Here is a 15818-nt window from a genome sequence, read left to right as displayed (position 1 = left end):
AGGACTTTAATGCCAGAACAGACTATCTTCCTTAAAATTGGTGGACTAATGGAATTTTCCAATGTATACCTAAGCAAAATAGGACATTTGTTTTCTGGCATCTCAGTTCATACTAGAGTAGAGAACCATCACTAACTGATATCTACACAATTGTTCCTTGAATCTGATCTAGCACCCTGTCTGGCTGACAGACATATATGACAAAATTTGAACTGAGTATATGAGAAAAGATTAAAATGGCAGCAAATGAGCTTGTTAAAAGTTAAAACTTTCCTGACCTCAGAGGCAGGAGGAGCATCTGGCCAGTACTGTGTGTTCTACAAAATCAAACTTTGACATTGTACTATGTGCTTATCAGCCTATCTGTTCTCTAATTGAACTTTTTATTAATAACATAGGTCAGATTTAATTACATAAGGTATCAAGCCCAGAGATCTGGGAACGCATGCAAGGGAAGCAATGAGAAATGCTTTAGATGACAAAGGCTTTAAATTTATGCCTGATCTTAGACACGAGTATAATAAAAGTTCTAATCCCAAAGCTTTTGCTTATTGCAAAAGTTAGACAGTTTTAAAAGGAGAATATATAAATAAAAATTCAACATGTTTTTTGTTGATTGGTGGTTTTTATGGTAAGTTGTTTAGGAATACAACTTTTTCTTCGAGAAAATACTTTTCAGGAGTATTGTTGATTTGCACAAATAAGTCTTCTTTTATTATATGGAAAATAAAAACTTAATATAGTCACTAAAAATAACAAAGCTGTGGGAAAATTTGGCCAGTTTGTGTATTCACATAAACAATACAGGGCATATTCCCTAAGAATGGAAGCTTAGTATACCGGTAATAGTATCATTATTTAACATAGGTAATCAAGTGGACCTCAGAAATTATAGACAAATTTCTTTGATATTTCAGCAAAAATTATACAAAGTTCCTCCCCCAGAAATTGGTGGATTGACTGGCCAGAATAAAATTCCATTTTAGCAAAGGAACAGGCTGGTTTTAGTCAAGGACAGTCAGTCATCAATAACCTTATCCCATCTACTAACAAAACTATGTCAAGGATGCATATAAACCCTAGGTTAAATCTACTGTTGACAGGCAGGATTTCCATATGCCAATAGTTTTGGATAGAAGATTAAATATTCTGTTAAATGCCAACCATTCCCTATAATCCAGGTGAGGTTATGTAAAGAATCAAGGAAGTTTAGTATGCATTGCCTGAATAATGATTTAGCTATTAATTGCAGGATTAATAAAGCGGTGGCATTCTGCAGGAAAAAGAAACACTGAGGAAGGAAACAAGTGGTTTTTAAATTCCCATAGAGTGGAATAGGTTGGATCTTTTCTTTATGTGGGTATAGGTTTTTTCATCTGTAGGATCCTGCACTGAGAGGAATGAACTGAAGGCAAAAAGTATTCCAATTTTGAACAGGTTCTTGACAACTAAGGGGATTGAAAATGTTCAGCATTGTTTTTTATGTTTGATTTTAGGAGTGTCAAGACTTTCCGCAGCACATATCATCAATATAGTAGATCTAATCCATTTTAGATATAAATAATAGGGTTCTGTTTTAAGATATATTTAATTACTGGATCAATTAACTCCAATAAGTAAAGAGTAAACTTCCTAAAATCTTCTAAATGAGCAGACGGTTAAAATCTTTGACAAGTTGTGGTTATGTAAATTTTCAAAACTGGCATTACAGTATGGTTGTAGAGATTTTATGTATACCCAGCACTAATGTAAGAAACGTTTTCAAACAAAGAACATTTGATGTTAGAGGACAGAAAGTCACAGGGCTGTCTTAACGCATGGGCCTGATGGGCACTTGCCTGTGGGCCCCATGAGTATAGGGGCCCCATATTACTCTGTGTATGTTAACCTTTCAATGCACCTTGTATCATATCAATACAGCAACTGTATGGCTTACTGAGTATTATTGTGTTTTTCAAGCCTCGTATATTGTTCAAATGTTTATCATGCTGATTAGTTGTTGCTGCACAGCATGTTTTTAATCTTTCAATACCGATTTTGTTGGAAGTGCCAATAAAATAAACATATGTTTAATTTTATCGACCATTTACATTTTTATTCCTGTGAGTAGTTGTCGTAGGGGCCCCAGTACACTGCTTTGCCCGGGGCCCATAATGCTGTTAAGACGGCCCTGAGCAGCTGACTCAATTACATACTTAATGAAACAGCTAGTAAGAATTAAATCCCAATTTCAAGAAGAAAAATATCTGCCTTTTCCACTGAAAGGGGATTATCATGTAGCCTTTCTTGTTTCAGATTTGAGCAACTGGATATAATGATTCAACCAGGCAGATTCTGAGGTATCTCAGTGCAAGACAGACTTTGTGTATTGGAGGGCAGATGAAATAGAAGATCTGATATGTTACCCATTGGAATGCTGCTGGGTGCTAAATATAGGGATCACTATTGATTTCCATTCCTTGATGATATGAGGAATTGGAATGTTGAAAGTAAGCTGAAATACTTCTTATAAGATATTTACAACGTGACACAGCAGGCTGCTTTTCATGCTATTAGAGCAGCTAGGTTAAAGGAAAAAGGGACAGTGGAATCTATCCAATACTGCAAATTATGCAGTACCTATATCTTCTAGGATTTTGACTAGGACTATTAAAAGTTCTACTCTACATTGTTAATCATTTTAAAGTGTTAAATCATATTAGGTAGAAAGAATTAGACCTAAATTTTAACATTTATAATTTATTAGTTTTAGATATAAATTATATAATTATAACATTTCTTTGTATATGAAACAAAGAAGATGAGTTATCCCAGGATAAGATGACTCCATATGTGAACATAACTGCATGGACATTATTGGAATCATACTGTCTATGTACTTTGCAAGCAAAAATGGGGAACTCTACTCAAATCAACAAAAGCAAGTCTTGGAGCTGATTGTGTCTCAGTTCATGATCTTGCAAAATTCCAACTAGTGAAAAGCAAAACCAACAATCAAGCTAACAATACATAATCTCTGCAATATTCCACATAAGAATGTGACAATGATAAAGAATAGATTTAATGGATTAGATTTGATAAACAGAATGTCTGAAGAACTCTCAACTGAAGTTTTTGATATTAAAGATGAAGGGTTTTATTCCATGTTGTACAAACAAGAAGGTGGCAAAATGATTGTCTACCGATATATTAAATAAATAAATAAATAAATAAATAAATAAATAAATAAATAAATAAATAAATAAATTTCTATACCGCCCTTCTCCCGAAGGACTCAGGGCGGTGTACAGCCTATTAAAAAACACAAAGACAAACATCAGTTAAAAATAATTAAAATTATTACATAATTCGGCTGAAATATAAAACCCCAAAAATTTAAAACCCAATTTAAAAATCATTAAATTGATAGCCCGGCTTGGCAGAACAGATATGTCAAGAAAGGCTTTAAGCAGAAGGCAACAACAAAGGGAAATGTATCCAACTGAATATTAATTTCCAAAGAGCAATGAAGAGATAAAGAGCTATATTTAAATAAGCAACACCCCATAGACAACACTTTAAAGAAAAATAGTGAAAATTAAGGAACGTGTTACATAAAAGTAAGCATAATATGGATCCACTAAAGTTAAAAAAATAAAATAAAGGGAGGAGATAAAAAAAATAAATGGGGAAACTATACACCCCACCACTTCACTTCAAATGAAGGTAAAGCCAGACATTTTGGAAAGACATTTTGGAATTTAAGAGAATCCTAGAAAATACTACTAAAAATAAAGAAAAAAGAGTTGAGGAAATACCAGCAGAACTGTTTTAAAACCTTGGAAGATGATGGCAATAAGAGTTTGTAAGCGGATATGAAAAACATAGTAGACCCAAAAGGATGGAAAAATTTCAATTTATAAAGACTCTGAATATCTGGATCTTTGCCCAGGCATTGGGCCAGAAGCAAACTCAGCAAACGTAAATGTAGAGTTAATGAGGCATTATGGGGCTGGGGTTGGGATGCATGTGTTATTGTGGGGTGCTGTTGGTTATATTTATTGTGTTCTTATTGGATGTCATTGTGAGCCATATATGTTTTCCAGATAAATAAATATTTTTCAATACAAAAAAGAGCAATACTAAAGAATACTCAAACTATTAAACAATGGCATTTATTTCATATGCTCAAAATATTGCCGCCCAAAGATCAAGAATACACTAAATGGAGGCCATCAGAGCTACAATGGATTATTAAAAAAGACAGAAAGGGTTCCAAAAAAGATATTTATTTTTGCTTTCTTAATCATACAAAGGCCTCTGACATCACAGACCACAAGTAATTGTGGGCAGACCTTAAATACAAGGGTGTACCAGACCACCTACTCCTAACATTAAAGAAATCAAGTTAATGAAACCACTTTCATGTAGGAAGTGAGGAAAATTTAAGAAATCTCTTGTTGAAGGGGAAATAAGAGGCAAAGGCCACTAAGATACACTGTATTAAAAAAATTCCTAAGATAATGTCAACTGCTAGTGTCAAGTCAACAAAAACAGATGTGGAAGCAGTAACAGACATTTATATTCCTGGCCTCAAAAATCAACAAAAAAGTTAATTTGAAACATAAAATAAAGACTGCCAAGGAGCATACTGTCAAGGCTAAACCCTTCCCAGTTGTAACATCTGGCTATGATAGCTGGATCAAAGGGATGAATGAATATCAATCCTGTTAAACTGTAGTACTGGAGAAAATACACTGCTCAAAAAAATAAAGGGAACACAAGCAGAAGACATCCGAGGTCTGAATGAATGAAATAGCCTTATTAAATACTTTGTTCGTTACATACAGTAGTTTTGTGTTCCCTTTAGTTGTTTGAGCAGTGTATAAACTACTGTATGTAAAGAACAAAGTATTTAATAAGGCTATTTCATTCATTCAGATCTCGGATGTCTTCTGCTTGTGTTCCCTTTATTTTTTTGAGCAGTATAGTTCAGAGTATCTTGGACAAATAATTTAATATGTAAAATTAATTAATGAAATGGAGATGGATAGACTCCCTAAGCCCGTGATGGCGAACCTATGGCATGCGTGCCACAGGAGGCATGCAGAGCCCTCTCTGGAGGCACGCCAGCCGTTGCCCCAGCCTAGCTCCACCTCGCCTCCCGCCAGCCAGCTGGTCTTCGTGTCTCTGTCATGCATGTGTGGGATGGTGGGGCGCATGCAGGGATGAATGTGTGCATATGCAGTGGTGCAGGACGCATGCACGGTGGGTGCAGGAGGCTTTCCAGGCCCAAAATGGGGAGCGGGGGCCTCCCCGCACCCCATTTTGGGCCTGGAAAGCTTCCTGCACCAACCTGGAAGTCAAAATGGGGGGCAGGGCGCATGCGCAGGGGGTGCACTCACATTACATTTTGGGGTTCTGGCACGCGCACATGCATTTGATGGCTTATTACTGAAATTAGGGATTGTCTTCTCAGAAGTTTGGAGGACTAAAATATCGGTTGCTTGTTGTGCAAACAACCACTAACAGTCTTATAAAACTATGTTCGCTTGGTACACATATATCTGTACTGACAAGCATATACAACCATTTACAAAACAGCTTGAATTCTAAAATTATAACAATATAGTTAGTCCTCGACTTATGATCACAATTGAGCCCAAAATTTCTGTTGTTAAGTGAGACATTTATGAAGTAAATAAACAGTCACAGTCGTTGAGTGAATCACTGCAGTTGTTAAGTTAGTAACACAATTGTTAAGTGAATCTTGCTTCCTTTTTTATTTTGCTTGTCAAGAGTGTGTAAAAGGTGATCACATGACCTTGGGACGCAGCAACAGTCATAAGTATGCACCAGTTGCCAGGCATCTGAATTTTGATCACATGATCATGGGGATGGTACAAAGCTTTTAAGTGTGAAAAACGGTCATAACTTTTTTCAGTGCCGTTGTAACTTTGAATAGTCATTAAATGAACTGTTGTAAATCGAGGACTACCTGTAATTCCTTTGCTTGAAGAGTTCTGAGCCGAAATACATTTGCTTCAAGCTTTGAACATTTCCCAACTAGAAGACTTCTGTTAAAATGGAATAATCTGTCTTGAACTCAAAACAGCCGCTTTGAGCTTAGATGTTTCAATTTCAGAATGTTTTGCATATCCCTAAGGTACATGCTCTCTATAGCACAAAGACTCAAAACCCCAGCCACTTTCAGTGCATGTTTTAAACAAGTTTATCTAGCTACTAAGCTTTGTAACAACTCAATATATCCGATATTATAACAGCTTGTATGTTTATACAATACTTTTACAACACCTTATCCCTCTGATGATACAAAGTCATCACTGTATTAGGCTTTTGGAAAGCTACGAAAACCACTGTATTCAGGAAAGTTTTGACAAGCAACAGGTTGGCTATGTATGCCTGTTACTTGGCATTCATGGGCTTTTAGATCTAAATGACTGGAATGGAATATTATCTTGCATGCTTGGCTTCCCTGTGCAATTCATGTATGCTTCCAGGTGCAATTCATGGTGCTGCTTATCGCCTTTAAAGGCTTGCATGGCACAGGGCCAAGTACTTGCAGGGCCCTCTGTTTCTGGGGGGTTCTGTTCATCAGATCTGACCAGGAGTGTGTCCCAAATCTCCTGTATTAAACAGTGCAATCCTGCAGGACCAAGGAGGTGTGCCTTCTTTCTTGTAACACCTGCCCTATGGAAAATCCTCTGGGCTGAGATATGGAAAACCTGTCCCTCTTAAGTTTTCAAGAGAGCTCTTAAAACCTGATTCCTATTCACACACCACACAATTTGTTAGGGTCAGGATGTTAGGGGAGCCCAATATATTTGTTTTTGTAAAACTATACTTAGTGCTTTTTCTTTTTTCTTTGTCATGGATTATTATTAATTTTGGTTATAGGGATTTTCCCCCCCATGTTGCTTACCACCCAGAGTTATGTATTTAAGTTGGGTGGCTATAGAAACTTTCTAAACCAGGGATGTCAAACTCGATTTCATTGAGGGCCGCATCAGGGTTAGGTCTGACCTCGGGGGGCCATAGTGCATGTGGCCAGGGTGGGCATTGCCAGCTCGATGTCATTCGTGTTGGGGGCACCTGTGGTGGCCCGAGTACTCTGCCAGCAAAAACAGGCTCCCAAGCTCCATTTTCAGCTGTGACAGCCTCCTGCAACCCTCTGCCAGTGAAAAAGGAGCTCGGGAGGGCCACATGTCTGGGGAGTGCCATTTTCGCTGGCAGAGGCACTGCAGGCTGATCTGTTGCTGTTTCTGGGGCAGCCCCATGGGCCAAATCTAAGTACCATGTGGGCCGAATTCGGCACCCCGGGCCTTGAGTTTGACGCCCCTGTTCTAAACAAACAAATGAACAAATCAATCAATCACTCAAACTTTTCACACTCTCAATAAACTTTACAAAACAGATAAAATCAGTTGTCACTATTCATATTATACAAACTAGGAGGAGGCAGTTGCAATGTTCCAAGGCCATGGGGAATTTCTGACCAGCTCTCACATGATCTCACAAATTCAAACCTTTAATAGATTTACTATTTATTTATCTCCCTGTCTACCCCTCAGATGCTTCATGCTTTTTTGTTTTGTTTTTTGGTCTAAACTTAATGCAAATGAATTTCCTTCATTCAGTCTGTTGGTACTGTTTTATTAAATCAGAAAGCTCACAAGACACCAAGAGGAACATCTCAAAACTAGCTTCCTACATTTGAGTATGGCTGCTGAAGCCTGTGTAGGGATTGACATTCCTTCAGTACTGTGTTCCGGTTTCTTTTTTTCCCCTCCCAAATTGCTAAGAACAAGGCACACTTAAATAAATAAAGCAAGTTTCTGAGAATGCCAGCTACTGCGTCAGAATCTAGATTCCCGGTTAGTGTATGCGGCTGATATGAGTGCAAGCAACTTCTGCCAAACAGACAGAGAGAACAGATAAGGAGAGAAAAAGGAAAAGCTCTAGGACAAGAGACTGCCTGATTAAGAATGGGCAAAACTGGATATTAAACAGTAAACTCACTCTATAAAATCCAAAGTGTGGTGAATTAATCCGGAGTCAGTCTCATGTAAAATTGCCTTTACCTATTGCAGAACGCTTCTGCTCATCAGTTCAGGGAGGACATTAAGAGCTGCTTCAACTATGCAATACATAAACAAGAGACAACTAGAAATGCCCACCAAAGAATTCAAGGATATTCCCAGATAATATCACTATATCTGACCTTCTAGGCTGTGAAACACACAGACTTGCATACCTAGAATATGCACTCCTTACTCTACAATATAAAATAAGAGATTTTTGCCCCTCTCTGCCCTCGAGTCTGCTGGGAGGAAAAAAAAAGATAATTATTGCTAGAGATCTGATGTTCTGCAGAAATATGTTGAAATCAGTCTTATACACCTGCTTTGCCAAAGGAATTGAGTGAGTTGAAGGAAGAGAGCAAGTCAAGGCAAGGCTGTATTTAGGAATACCGGAATTAACAGTGTGGTTTTGGCAAGACAACAGGCCATAAGAAATAGTGGTTAACCATGAGAGAGTGATAACATTTATCAACTGGTGACAGTAAGTACAATTGACTCAGAGGCTTCTGAGAATCCTTCAGTTACAATGCAGATCAAGCTACTGAGGGAAGATTCCCTCCCCCCCCCCAAAAAGTGGTAGTTCATTACTTACTTTGAATTGAATTTAGGAAGTAGTAGGCTGAAGGGGTTAGAACTTTACTGATTAAAAACCTGCCATTCTTGAAAGCCAACCCTTTGCAGCAAAATACTAGCTTGTTAAAATTATTGCTCTTTTCTTGCTCCAAATAACCCTTTGCCACAAATTTTTTGGTTAAAAACAAGCTAAATTGATTGTGCAGGTTACATTATAAATTATCCATAGCTGCTTCTGCAATATCATTAGTTTTTCTTTAAAAAAAATAGACAAAATATGTAGGTCAAAGTTGAGTGAATATTGTTTTGTCTTCAAGGCAAACCTTCGTATTTTATTCAGCCAGCTCCAGCCTCTAATTCTGGAAACACCCCTTTATTGGTTCTTTTGCCCCTTGTCATTCATCATGGGACCAGGAGCTTCCCTTTTCTTGTGTCTATTTTTCTTTTTGTGGCACTGCAAGGCATTCTTTTGCAACATTTGGGATATTTCACCAGGAATTGTCTTCCTGGGCAACTTTAAGACGCAGATAGACAACCTCTGTTAAGGCTTGAAATCTTTTTCTAATCTCTACCCTGATTAGAATAGCTGAAAATCAGCAGCAGCAGCAGCAGTTTCTGATCTGAAGTGAACAGAATTACAGGACAAATGATTAGCTGTCCCCATGTAGACATAGGATTGCTAGTACTATCGGTTTAAAGGAAGGGAAGCAGCTCTCTCCCCCTCCCCATTTGCCCTGAGCTTGATGGAAAAAACACAGCCTTGTATACTGGAAAGCAAATGATCATGTAATGTGTCCTGTTCACCTCACAGTTTGGCTACTACAATGCACACTAAGTGAGGCTGCCCTTGAAGACCCCAGGTTGATGTTTCAACTGTTCCAGAATGTGCCAGTTTAGTATGCCCATGTAACAACTCTGCTTTTCAAGATCTGTTGGTTGCCAGTTTGCTTCCAGATGTGGTTCAAAGTGTTGGTTACCTATAAAGCCACATGAAATAGGGCCTGATTACTTGAGGAACTGCCTGTTTCCTATAGTATCTACCCAGCCAGCTCTTGCAAGGTTAGCATGCTCCGGGTTCCTGTGATTAAACATTGCCATCTATCAGGATCCCAAAGCATTTTTCTGTGGTGGTGTTTGCCTGTGGAATAAGGTTCTTCCCGAGATCCAATTGACCACCACATGGGTGGTGTTTCAAAAGGTCTTAAAGACCTAGCATTTTGCCCAGGTTTTTCACAACAGAAAGTGAAACCCCTTGTTCTTTGCCATCCAGTCTTTATTTTTGCCATCTTTTCCTTCCCTCCTCCACCTTTTTTTAAATTGTAATGTCCTTGTTTTGAGTGCTGTGAGCCACTCAGAGTTTTTGAGCATACAAGGCAGAGGAAGGGAAAGAGAAAGGATTGGATTCACTCCTGGAATTCCTCTAAGATTATTCTAGGGGGTGTTATTTACTGCTAGCCTTGGGAAGGAAGTAAAACTCAACTGGGAAACATTGCTGATGCAGATACGGATTTGACATTACAAAAAATGAACAGAATGTCCTCAAGTAAGTAAGTAAGTAAAAAATGTTCTGAATGACACAGGACATAGAAAATCATAGCAGCAACTAAGAATGACTCTCTGCTTGGGCACATCAGGTGGAAATGGAAGCTGGACATCACAACAGGGGTGAAATGCTACCAGTGATAAAAACTACTGGTTTGGGCGAAATGGTAGTTAAAAAAAGCTATCGGTTTGTCCAAACCAGTATTTCTGACCATCAGCTGTGCCGCATGGTTTATATTCACTAGAAAGCAGGAAATCCTGCTTTCTAGCGAAGCTAAATCACGCGGCACAGCTGTTTCCCCCCCCCTGCTGTTCTACTTACCTTGTTAAGCCTTTTTTTTCCATGCGAAGTTCATGTTTGGTGTGCAATGTGCATACACGCGCAGCGTGCTTTTGGTATGCACTATGCATGCGCGTGCAGCGAACCAATGGCAATCCGCGGAGGATTTCATCACTGCATCACAGGGTCTTAATCAACTAAAGATGCAGGCAGGTAGCTGCATGTATCAACACATGCTAGAGGGGTACACTAGCAAAGAGTTGTAACAGAAATAAGAATTTTTAAGCAGATAGAAAAAGAATTGCCCTGATGTCCCATTTTGTCACTCCTAAATGAGTTCATTAAAACCAATGGAGGTATCTTCCAGGATAGAGTGGAGAAGGACAGATCTCTTTAGTTTAGGTAAGTGGCACTGGCAGTAATCACCTATCACAAAACAAGACCATCCACACAACTCATGTTGTTTCAAAATTAAGGTGCCAAGTGTCACCATGTTTTGAGTTTGAAAAGCATTTCAGCTTAATTAAGATTGATTTGGGAACCTGACCAGAAAATGTACAGGAGCTGGAAAATGTATTTTGTTTTGAGTTCAGAAAAGAATAGCTCCATTTGAAGTGTTATGATTTGGCTATGTGCAATCAGGGAAAACAAACTCAAAATGTTTCGAGTGCTCTGTTGTAGCCTAGAAATAAAACTCTAGGGGAAAAAATTTTGAGCTTAAAATATTTGAAAGAGGCTGTCCAAAACTTGAAACAATAATTTGGGAATGCATCTGTTTTGTTTTAAGCCCAAAATCACTGAAATAACCATTTAGAAGTCAAAATGTATGGCAAACCCTTTCTAATTATGGTCTTTCTATTTTCAAAGAAAACCCGATATATAGATGCTGGATGATGAAACTGTGCACCAGATAAATAATATCAACCATTCATTTAGTTATTTTTCATTAAATGGATCCATACAAATTACAGAAGATGTCCCATCCCTTCTGCCTTTGAAAATAGATTGGGACAGATATTGCCAATCTCACTGCCACAAATGCATTGGGCTACTTTGTCTACAGTCTAATAGAATCAAGTAACATTATGTAGGGATTTCAGAAACACATCTAAAGTGTCAGTTAACTGAAGCAAGAAGAAAACATTCTTTTAAGTTTTGCCAGTTCTACTTCACACTCCCAGCTATTTTCATCAAATTATAGAAATGTAACTCTTTTTTTGTTTTGTAAACATGCTAGTTTCTAGTGTTTTGTAACACTTTCTGCTCCATCTCCCACATATATATATACTCTTGCAGCTTGGCGTGACTAAAAGCAGAGGCTTCTAGCCATTTGTTACAGTCTCACTTCTCTCAAAAATGCAGCGTCACTAAAAAAAAATAGGCAGAGTCATGCTTTCTCCAAGGGTTCTTGGTCTGCTGAGTCAGTAAATGCAGGGTGTGTTGCTATGATCTTCTCTGGAAGTCTTTATCATTAGGCAGCAGCTGAAGTTGGATAAGGTATTGTAATGCCTTATGTTGCCCCCTGCAGACTACAGATGGGAACAATTCCCTGTGAACTTAATTTCATTCAAATACAAAAACACCGTACATAAAAGTACATCATGGAATAATATGAAAGTACAGATTCCAAAGTGCTGCCTAATGTAAGTTTTCTTACCTTGCTCCAAGAGGAGCTCTTTTCCCCTCCCCTTACAGCATTCCCTTATTCCTTCCCTATTTTTTGGAAGTAGCTACGTTGGTATAAGCAGTCTAAACATTCATGCCTTGTGTAACACTAGATCCAAATAAAATATGGTTTATATGTTTTGGTGACTTATCCATAACTGATGTTCTTTGAATGGTCCTTTGTGAATGCACATTAGTGCATTATGTGCAGTTCCAACTGAGAACCTTTAAGAGGCTGTAGAATTTTGGGGCAGGAGCTCTCAGCGCCCCCCCCCCATGTGACCAGATGTAGCTCCCACCAAAACCCTTCTGTATCTAAAACCAACACAAAGATTTGATGGAACAGGGAAATCACCCAAGTCCAAATGGATTAGAAGATAGGTGTGGTTGTCTGTGTGAATTCACAGACAATCAAAGTACAGGTAAAGAAGGATCTTCCTTATTGTGATCATCATAATACTGAACATGTGTGTGTGAAGAGCAACTTCTTACCTGAAGAAGGTATGATCAGAAAAACCAGAAGAGAGTGTGACTCTTTCAAAATCTGCATCTCTTTGGAAGCCGAGATCCCAATCTATAAAGCTACTTGGTCACTTGGCATAACTCCAACAATAAAATACCCTGGAGAAAAGATCTAATGGTGTCTGTGCTGTTCTGGAGTGAGTTCAGACTGGAAGAATACAGAGTACTTTGATCTGCTTGTAAAAAAACCTGACAGGTGCCAATACACATTTGGAGAAATGCTATACAAAAAGGCTGTTCTCTTTAAGCAGCTCTTGGAAGATGAGAAATAAACAATGGCTCCAGCAAACTGGCAGAACACTATGAACATTGTCACTCCTCAAAAATTAAACAATGTTTTCGGTGGTGTTATGGGATAGGGAAAATGGTACACTGGCTTGGAGAGGAAATATCTGGGCAAAGGGAGAATTCCTTGCAGAATCCACAGTTTTCCAACTTGCTGAACCAACATCACAGCTATCCAAAAGGCTATTTTCCAAAGAAGGTTGATTTCAAAGTGTTCAAGGTTTTATCTCAATGGAAACAAGGGAGAGGCTGCAGCCAAAAGCAACAGGGAAACTGAAGGACAGACATTAGCTTAGGGCCTTAGGCTTTAATGAAACAATTTTAAAAAATAGAAAAAAAAACCTCCTGACAAAGGAAAAAAAGGAGAACCAGCAACAGAAATATTTCTACAGAAAAAGAACCAAGTCTCACAATTGCAAAAGAAAGACAAAAGGTAATGATCTTGACACTGCAGGGAGTCTAACCCCTATTTAAGCACAAAGCATCAAAGGATGTTCATTTAATTGCCCAAAAAGCCATCGTGAAAGGCTTCCTCCAAGAAGCAAGCATGATCTGTTTTACCTTGTCTCAGAGGGATTGTGCAAATGAAACTTCCAGATATTCAGATAGAAAGAAATGAGCTCTGGATGAAAAAAAAATTGTCTATGATGGAAGGAGAGAAATATGGATTGGCTAGGTAGGAGACATAGATATTCCCAAGAAAAAGACAGCAGCTGGGTAAACTACAGTTATCAAGGCCACCAAGATACAGGAGAGTATAAAACAAAAGTCCATTAAAAAATGTAAAGACGTCTCTGAGAAGGTAAAGGTCTACTCTGACCCTAGTGCAAAAGGTTAGGAACTCTCTAATATCCAATGAATTTAATGAGGGATATATTTTTCACTTACATTATAGACGTTTTGAAATGGCTGCTCTGGGCATCAAGGATCAGCTATTCTAGGCGTATGAATTACCAGGATGAAAATGGAGTGATGGATGCACCTATGGCACATCCGTAATTCAAAGGAGGGGCAAACTTTTGCAATGTTGTTTCAGGTCCCATAGAATTGTCTGATATACTGTAACTTGTGCCCCCCCCCAAAAAACTTTGGAAAACTTCATATACTTTCCTAATTATGAAGAAGAACTGATATGTTTCACCTGGACCAAATATCTGCCTTAGAAGTAGACTCTCCATCCATACATTCACGCTGCAATGGTGAGGGGTAGACATTAAGAAAAGGGGGGTGGGGGAGGGAAAGTTCTGAACTTTAATGAGATTGTCTGAAAGTAAACATCTGAAGGATTCCTTGACACAGGGCAGAGCTGATAGGAGGACTGTCTTATTTTCATGTCTAGAGAAGCAGAATGCCCATACTACACTGTAAGGAATGTATCCAAAGATGGGTGAAGCAAACAATTGGAGGCACAGCTGCCATATTGTTAATTGCTGCAGAATAATGTGGGTTCTGATTCTTCTTAGGAGATCTTCTGTACTAGGACCTAAATCATACCAAGCTGCAACAACAGTAAAGAAATAACTCTTGTATAATAGGAAGCATTCCCCCTGTAAATTATTTCCAATGGAAGAAGGCAAGACATCTCAGATGACCAGGAAGATGAAATGCTACAGAAGCAGAAGGATTTGAGCTATGTTGTAAGACAACTTGAGACAAAAATGCAAGTAAGAAACTATAGGTAGTTCTCAAATTATGACCGCAATGGGAACTACAATTTCCATCACCAAGAGATCCGGTCATAAAGCATGACACCATGTGACCACATTGCTTAGCAATAGCAATATTGACCATCCCTATTGCTATTGTTAAATGAGGACCACACATGACTGTGATATGGGAAGAGGCGTGGAAACTGGGTCCCAGGCACTAGACCAGCAGGTGAGAATTATAGGCAAGCAGGCAGACAGGAGCTTCAGCATGGCCAGATGGATGCTACTGAATATGGGTGGGCAGGTACTATGAACAGGTGCTATGGAGTGCAAGTGGGCAGCTGCCATGGACAGCAAGCATTACAGAGTGTGGGTGCCATAGGCAGGCACTGCCAAGTATGGGAGGGCCGGAGGTGCTACCCAGGACGGGCAGACAGCCACGAACAGGCACTTTGGCATGTAGGTGGGTACTGTGGGCAAGTGCTACAGAGTATAGACAAGTAGGTGACACAGGTGGGCACTACAGAGTGCAGGCAGGTGCTATGGAGTACAAGATCCACATGCCGCCTGAGGGCTCCTCAGGAGAAAAAGTGGCAAGAGGAGACTTGCGGCCCCCTGCCAGATTTCCTATGGGATCTGCTCCTAGGAAGCCAGCATGGAAAATTGGAAATGGTGATCAGGTGATTGCAAATATAATGGCAAGCCAGTAGCCAAGTACCTGCATTGTAATCACGTAACTGTGGATATGCTTTGATGGCTGTAACTTTGAGAACCGGTCATAAATCATCTTGTTCAGCACTGTTGCAACTCTGAATAGTTACTGAACGAATAGTCGTAATCCAAGAACCACCTGTATCATCTCCATAATGATGGTTAGAGAAGAAGAAATGCAATGAAATTGTTCTGCATTTAGAAAAAATTCTTGGCCTCATAGAATCCATCTAAATGATAAAAAATAAATAAAACTGGTAAATGCATCCATCTCTTATCAATTAAAGGAAGAAGTGACAGTAGTTTATTAAGGACAAGGGAAAGTAATGCATCTTGCAAATCCGTAAATGTGAGCCACATTCTCTTCTGCAAGAAGGGACTAATGGAAATAATTTCATTTCATACCATCACAAAATGAGAGCATCTGAAAAATTAAGATTGGAAAAATCCGATATGGATCTGAGCCCATTCTTTTTAGTATAGTAAAATATTTAGGTGAACAGCCCCCAT

The 15818-nt window shown here is 38.8% G+C and overlaps 1 protein-coding gene across 4 annotated transcripts in view; it reads right to left on the bottom strand.

The window, feature by feature from the left end:
* The window catches only part of OTUD5 (OTU deubiquitinase 5), a 56033-nt gene that overhangs the window by 19887 nt on the left and 20328 nt on the right, over window positions 1–15818 (bottom strand). The window lies entirely within an intron of this gene.

Source organism: Pituophis catenifer, unplaced genomic scaffold, assembly GCF_029215685.1.
Source record: "Pituophis catenifer annectens isolate HBS135680 unplaced genomic scaffold, rPitCat1.0.hap2 SCAF_2, whole genome shotgun sequence".
Lineage (NCBI taxonomy): Eukaryota > Metazoa > Chordata > Lepidosauria > Squamata > Colubridae > Pituophis > Pituophis catenifer.
This window is presented reverse-complemented; position numbering and strand designations above follow the sequence as displayed.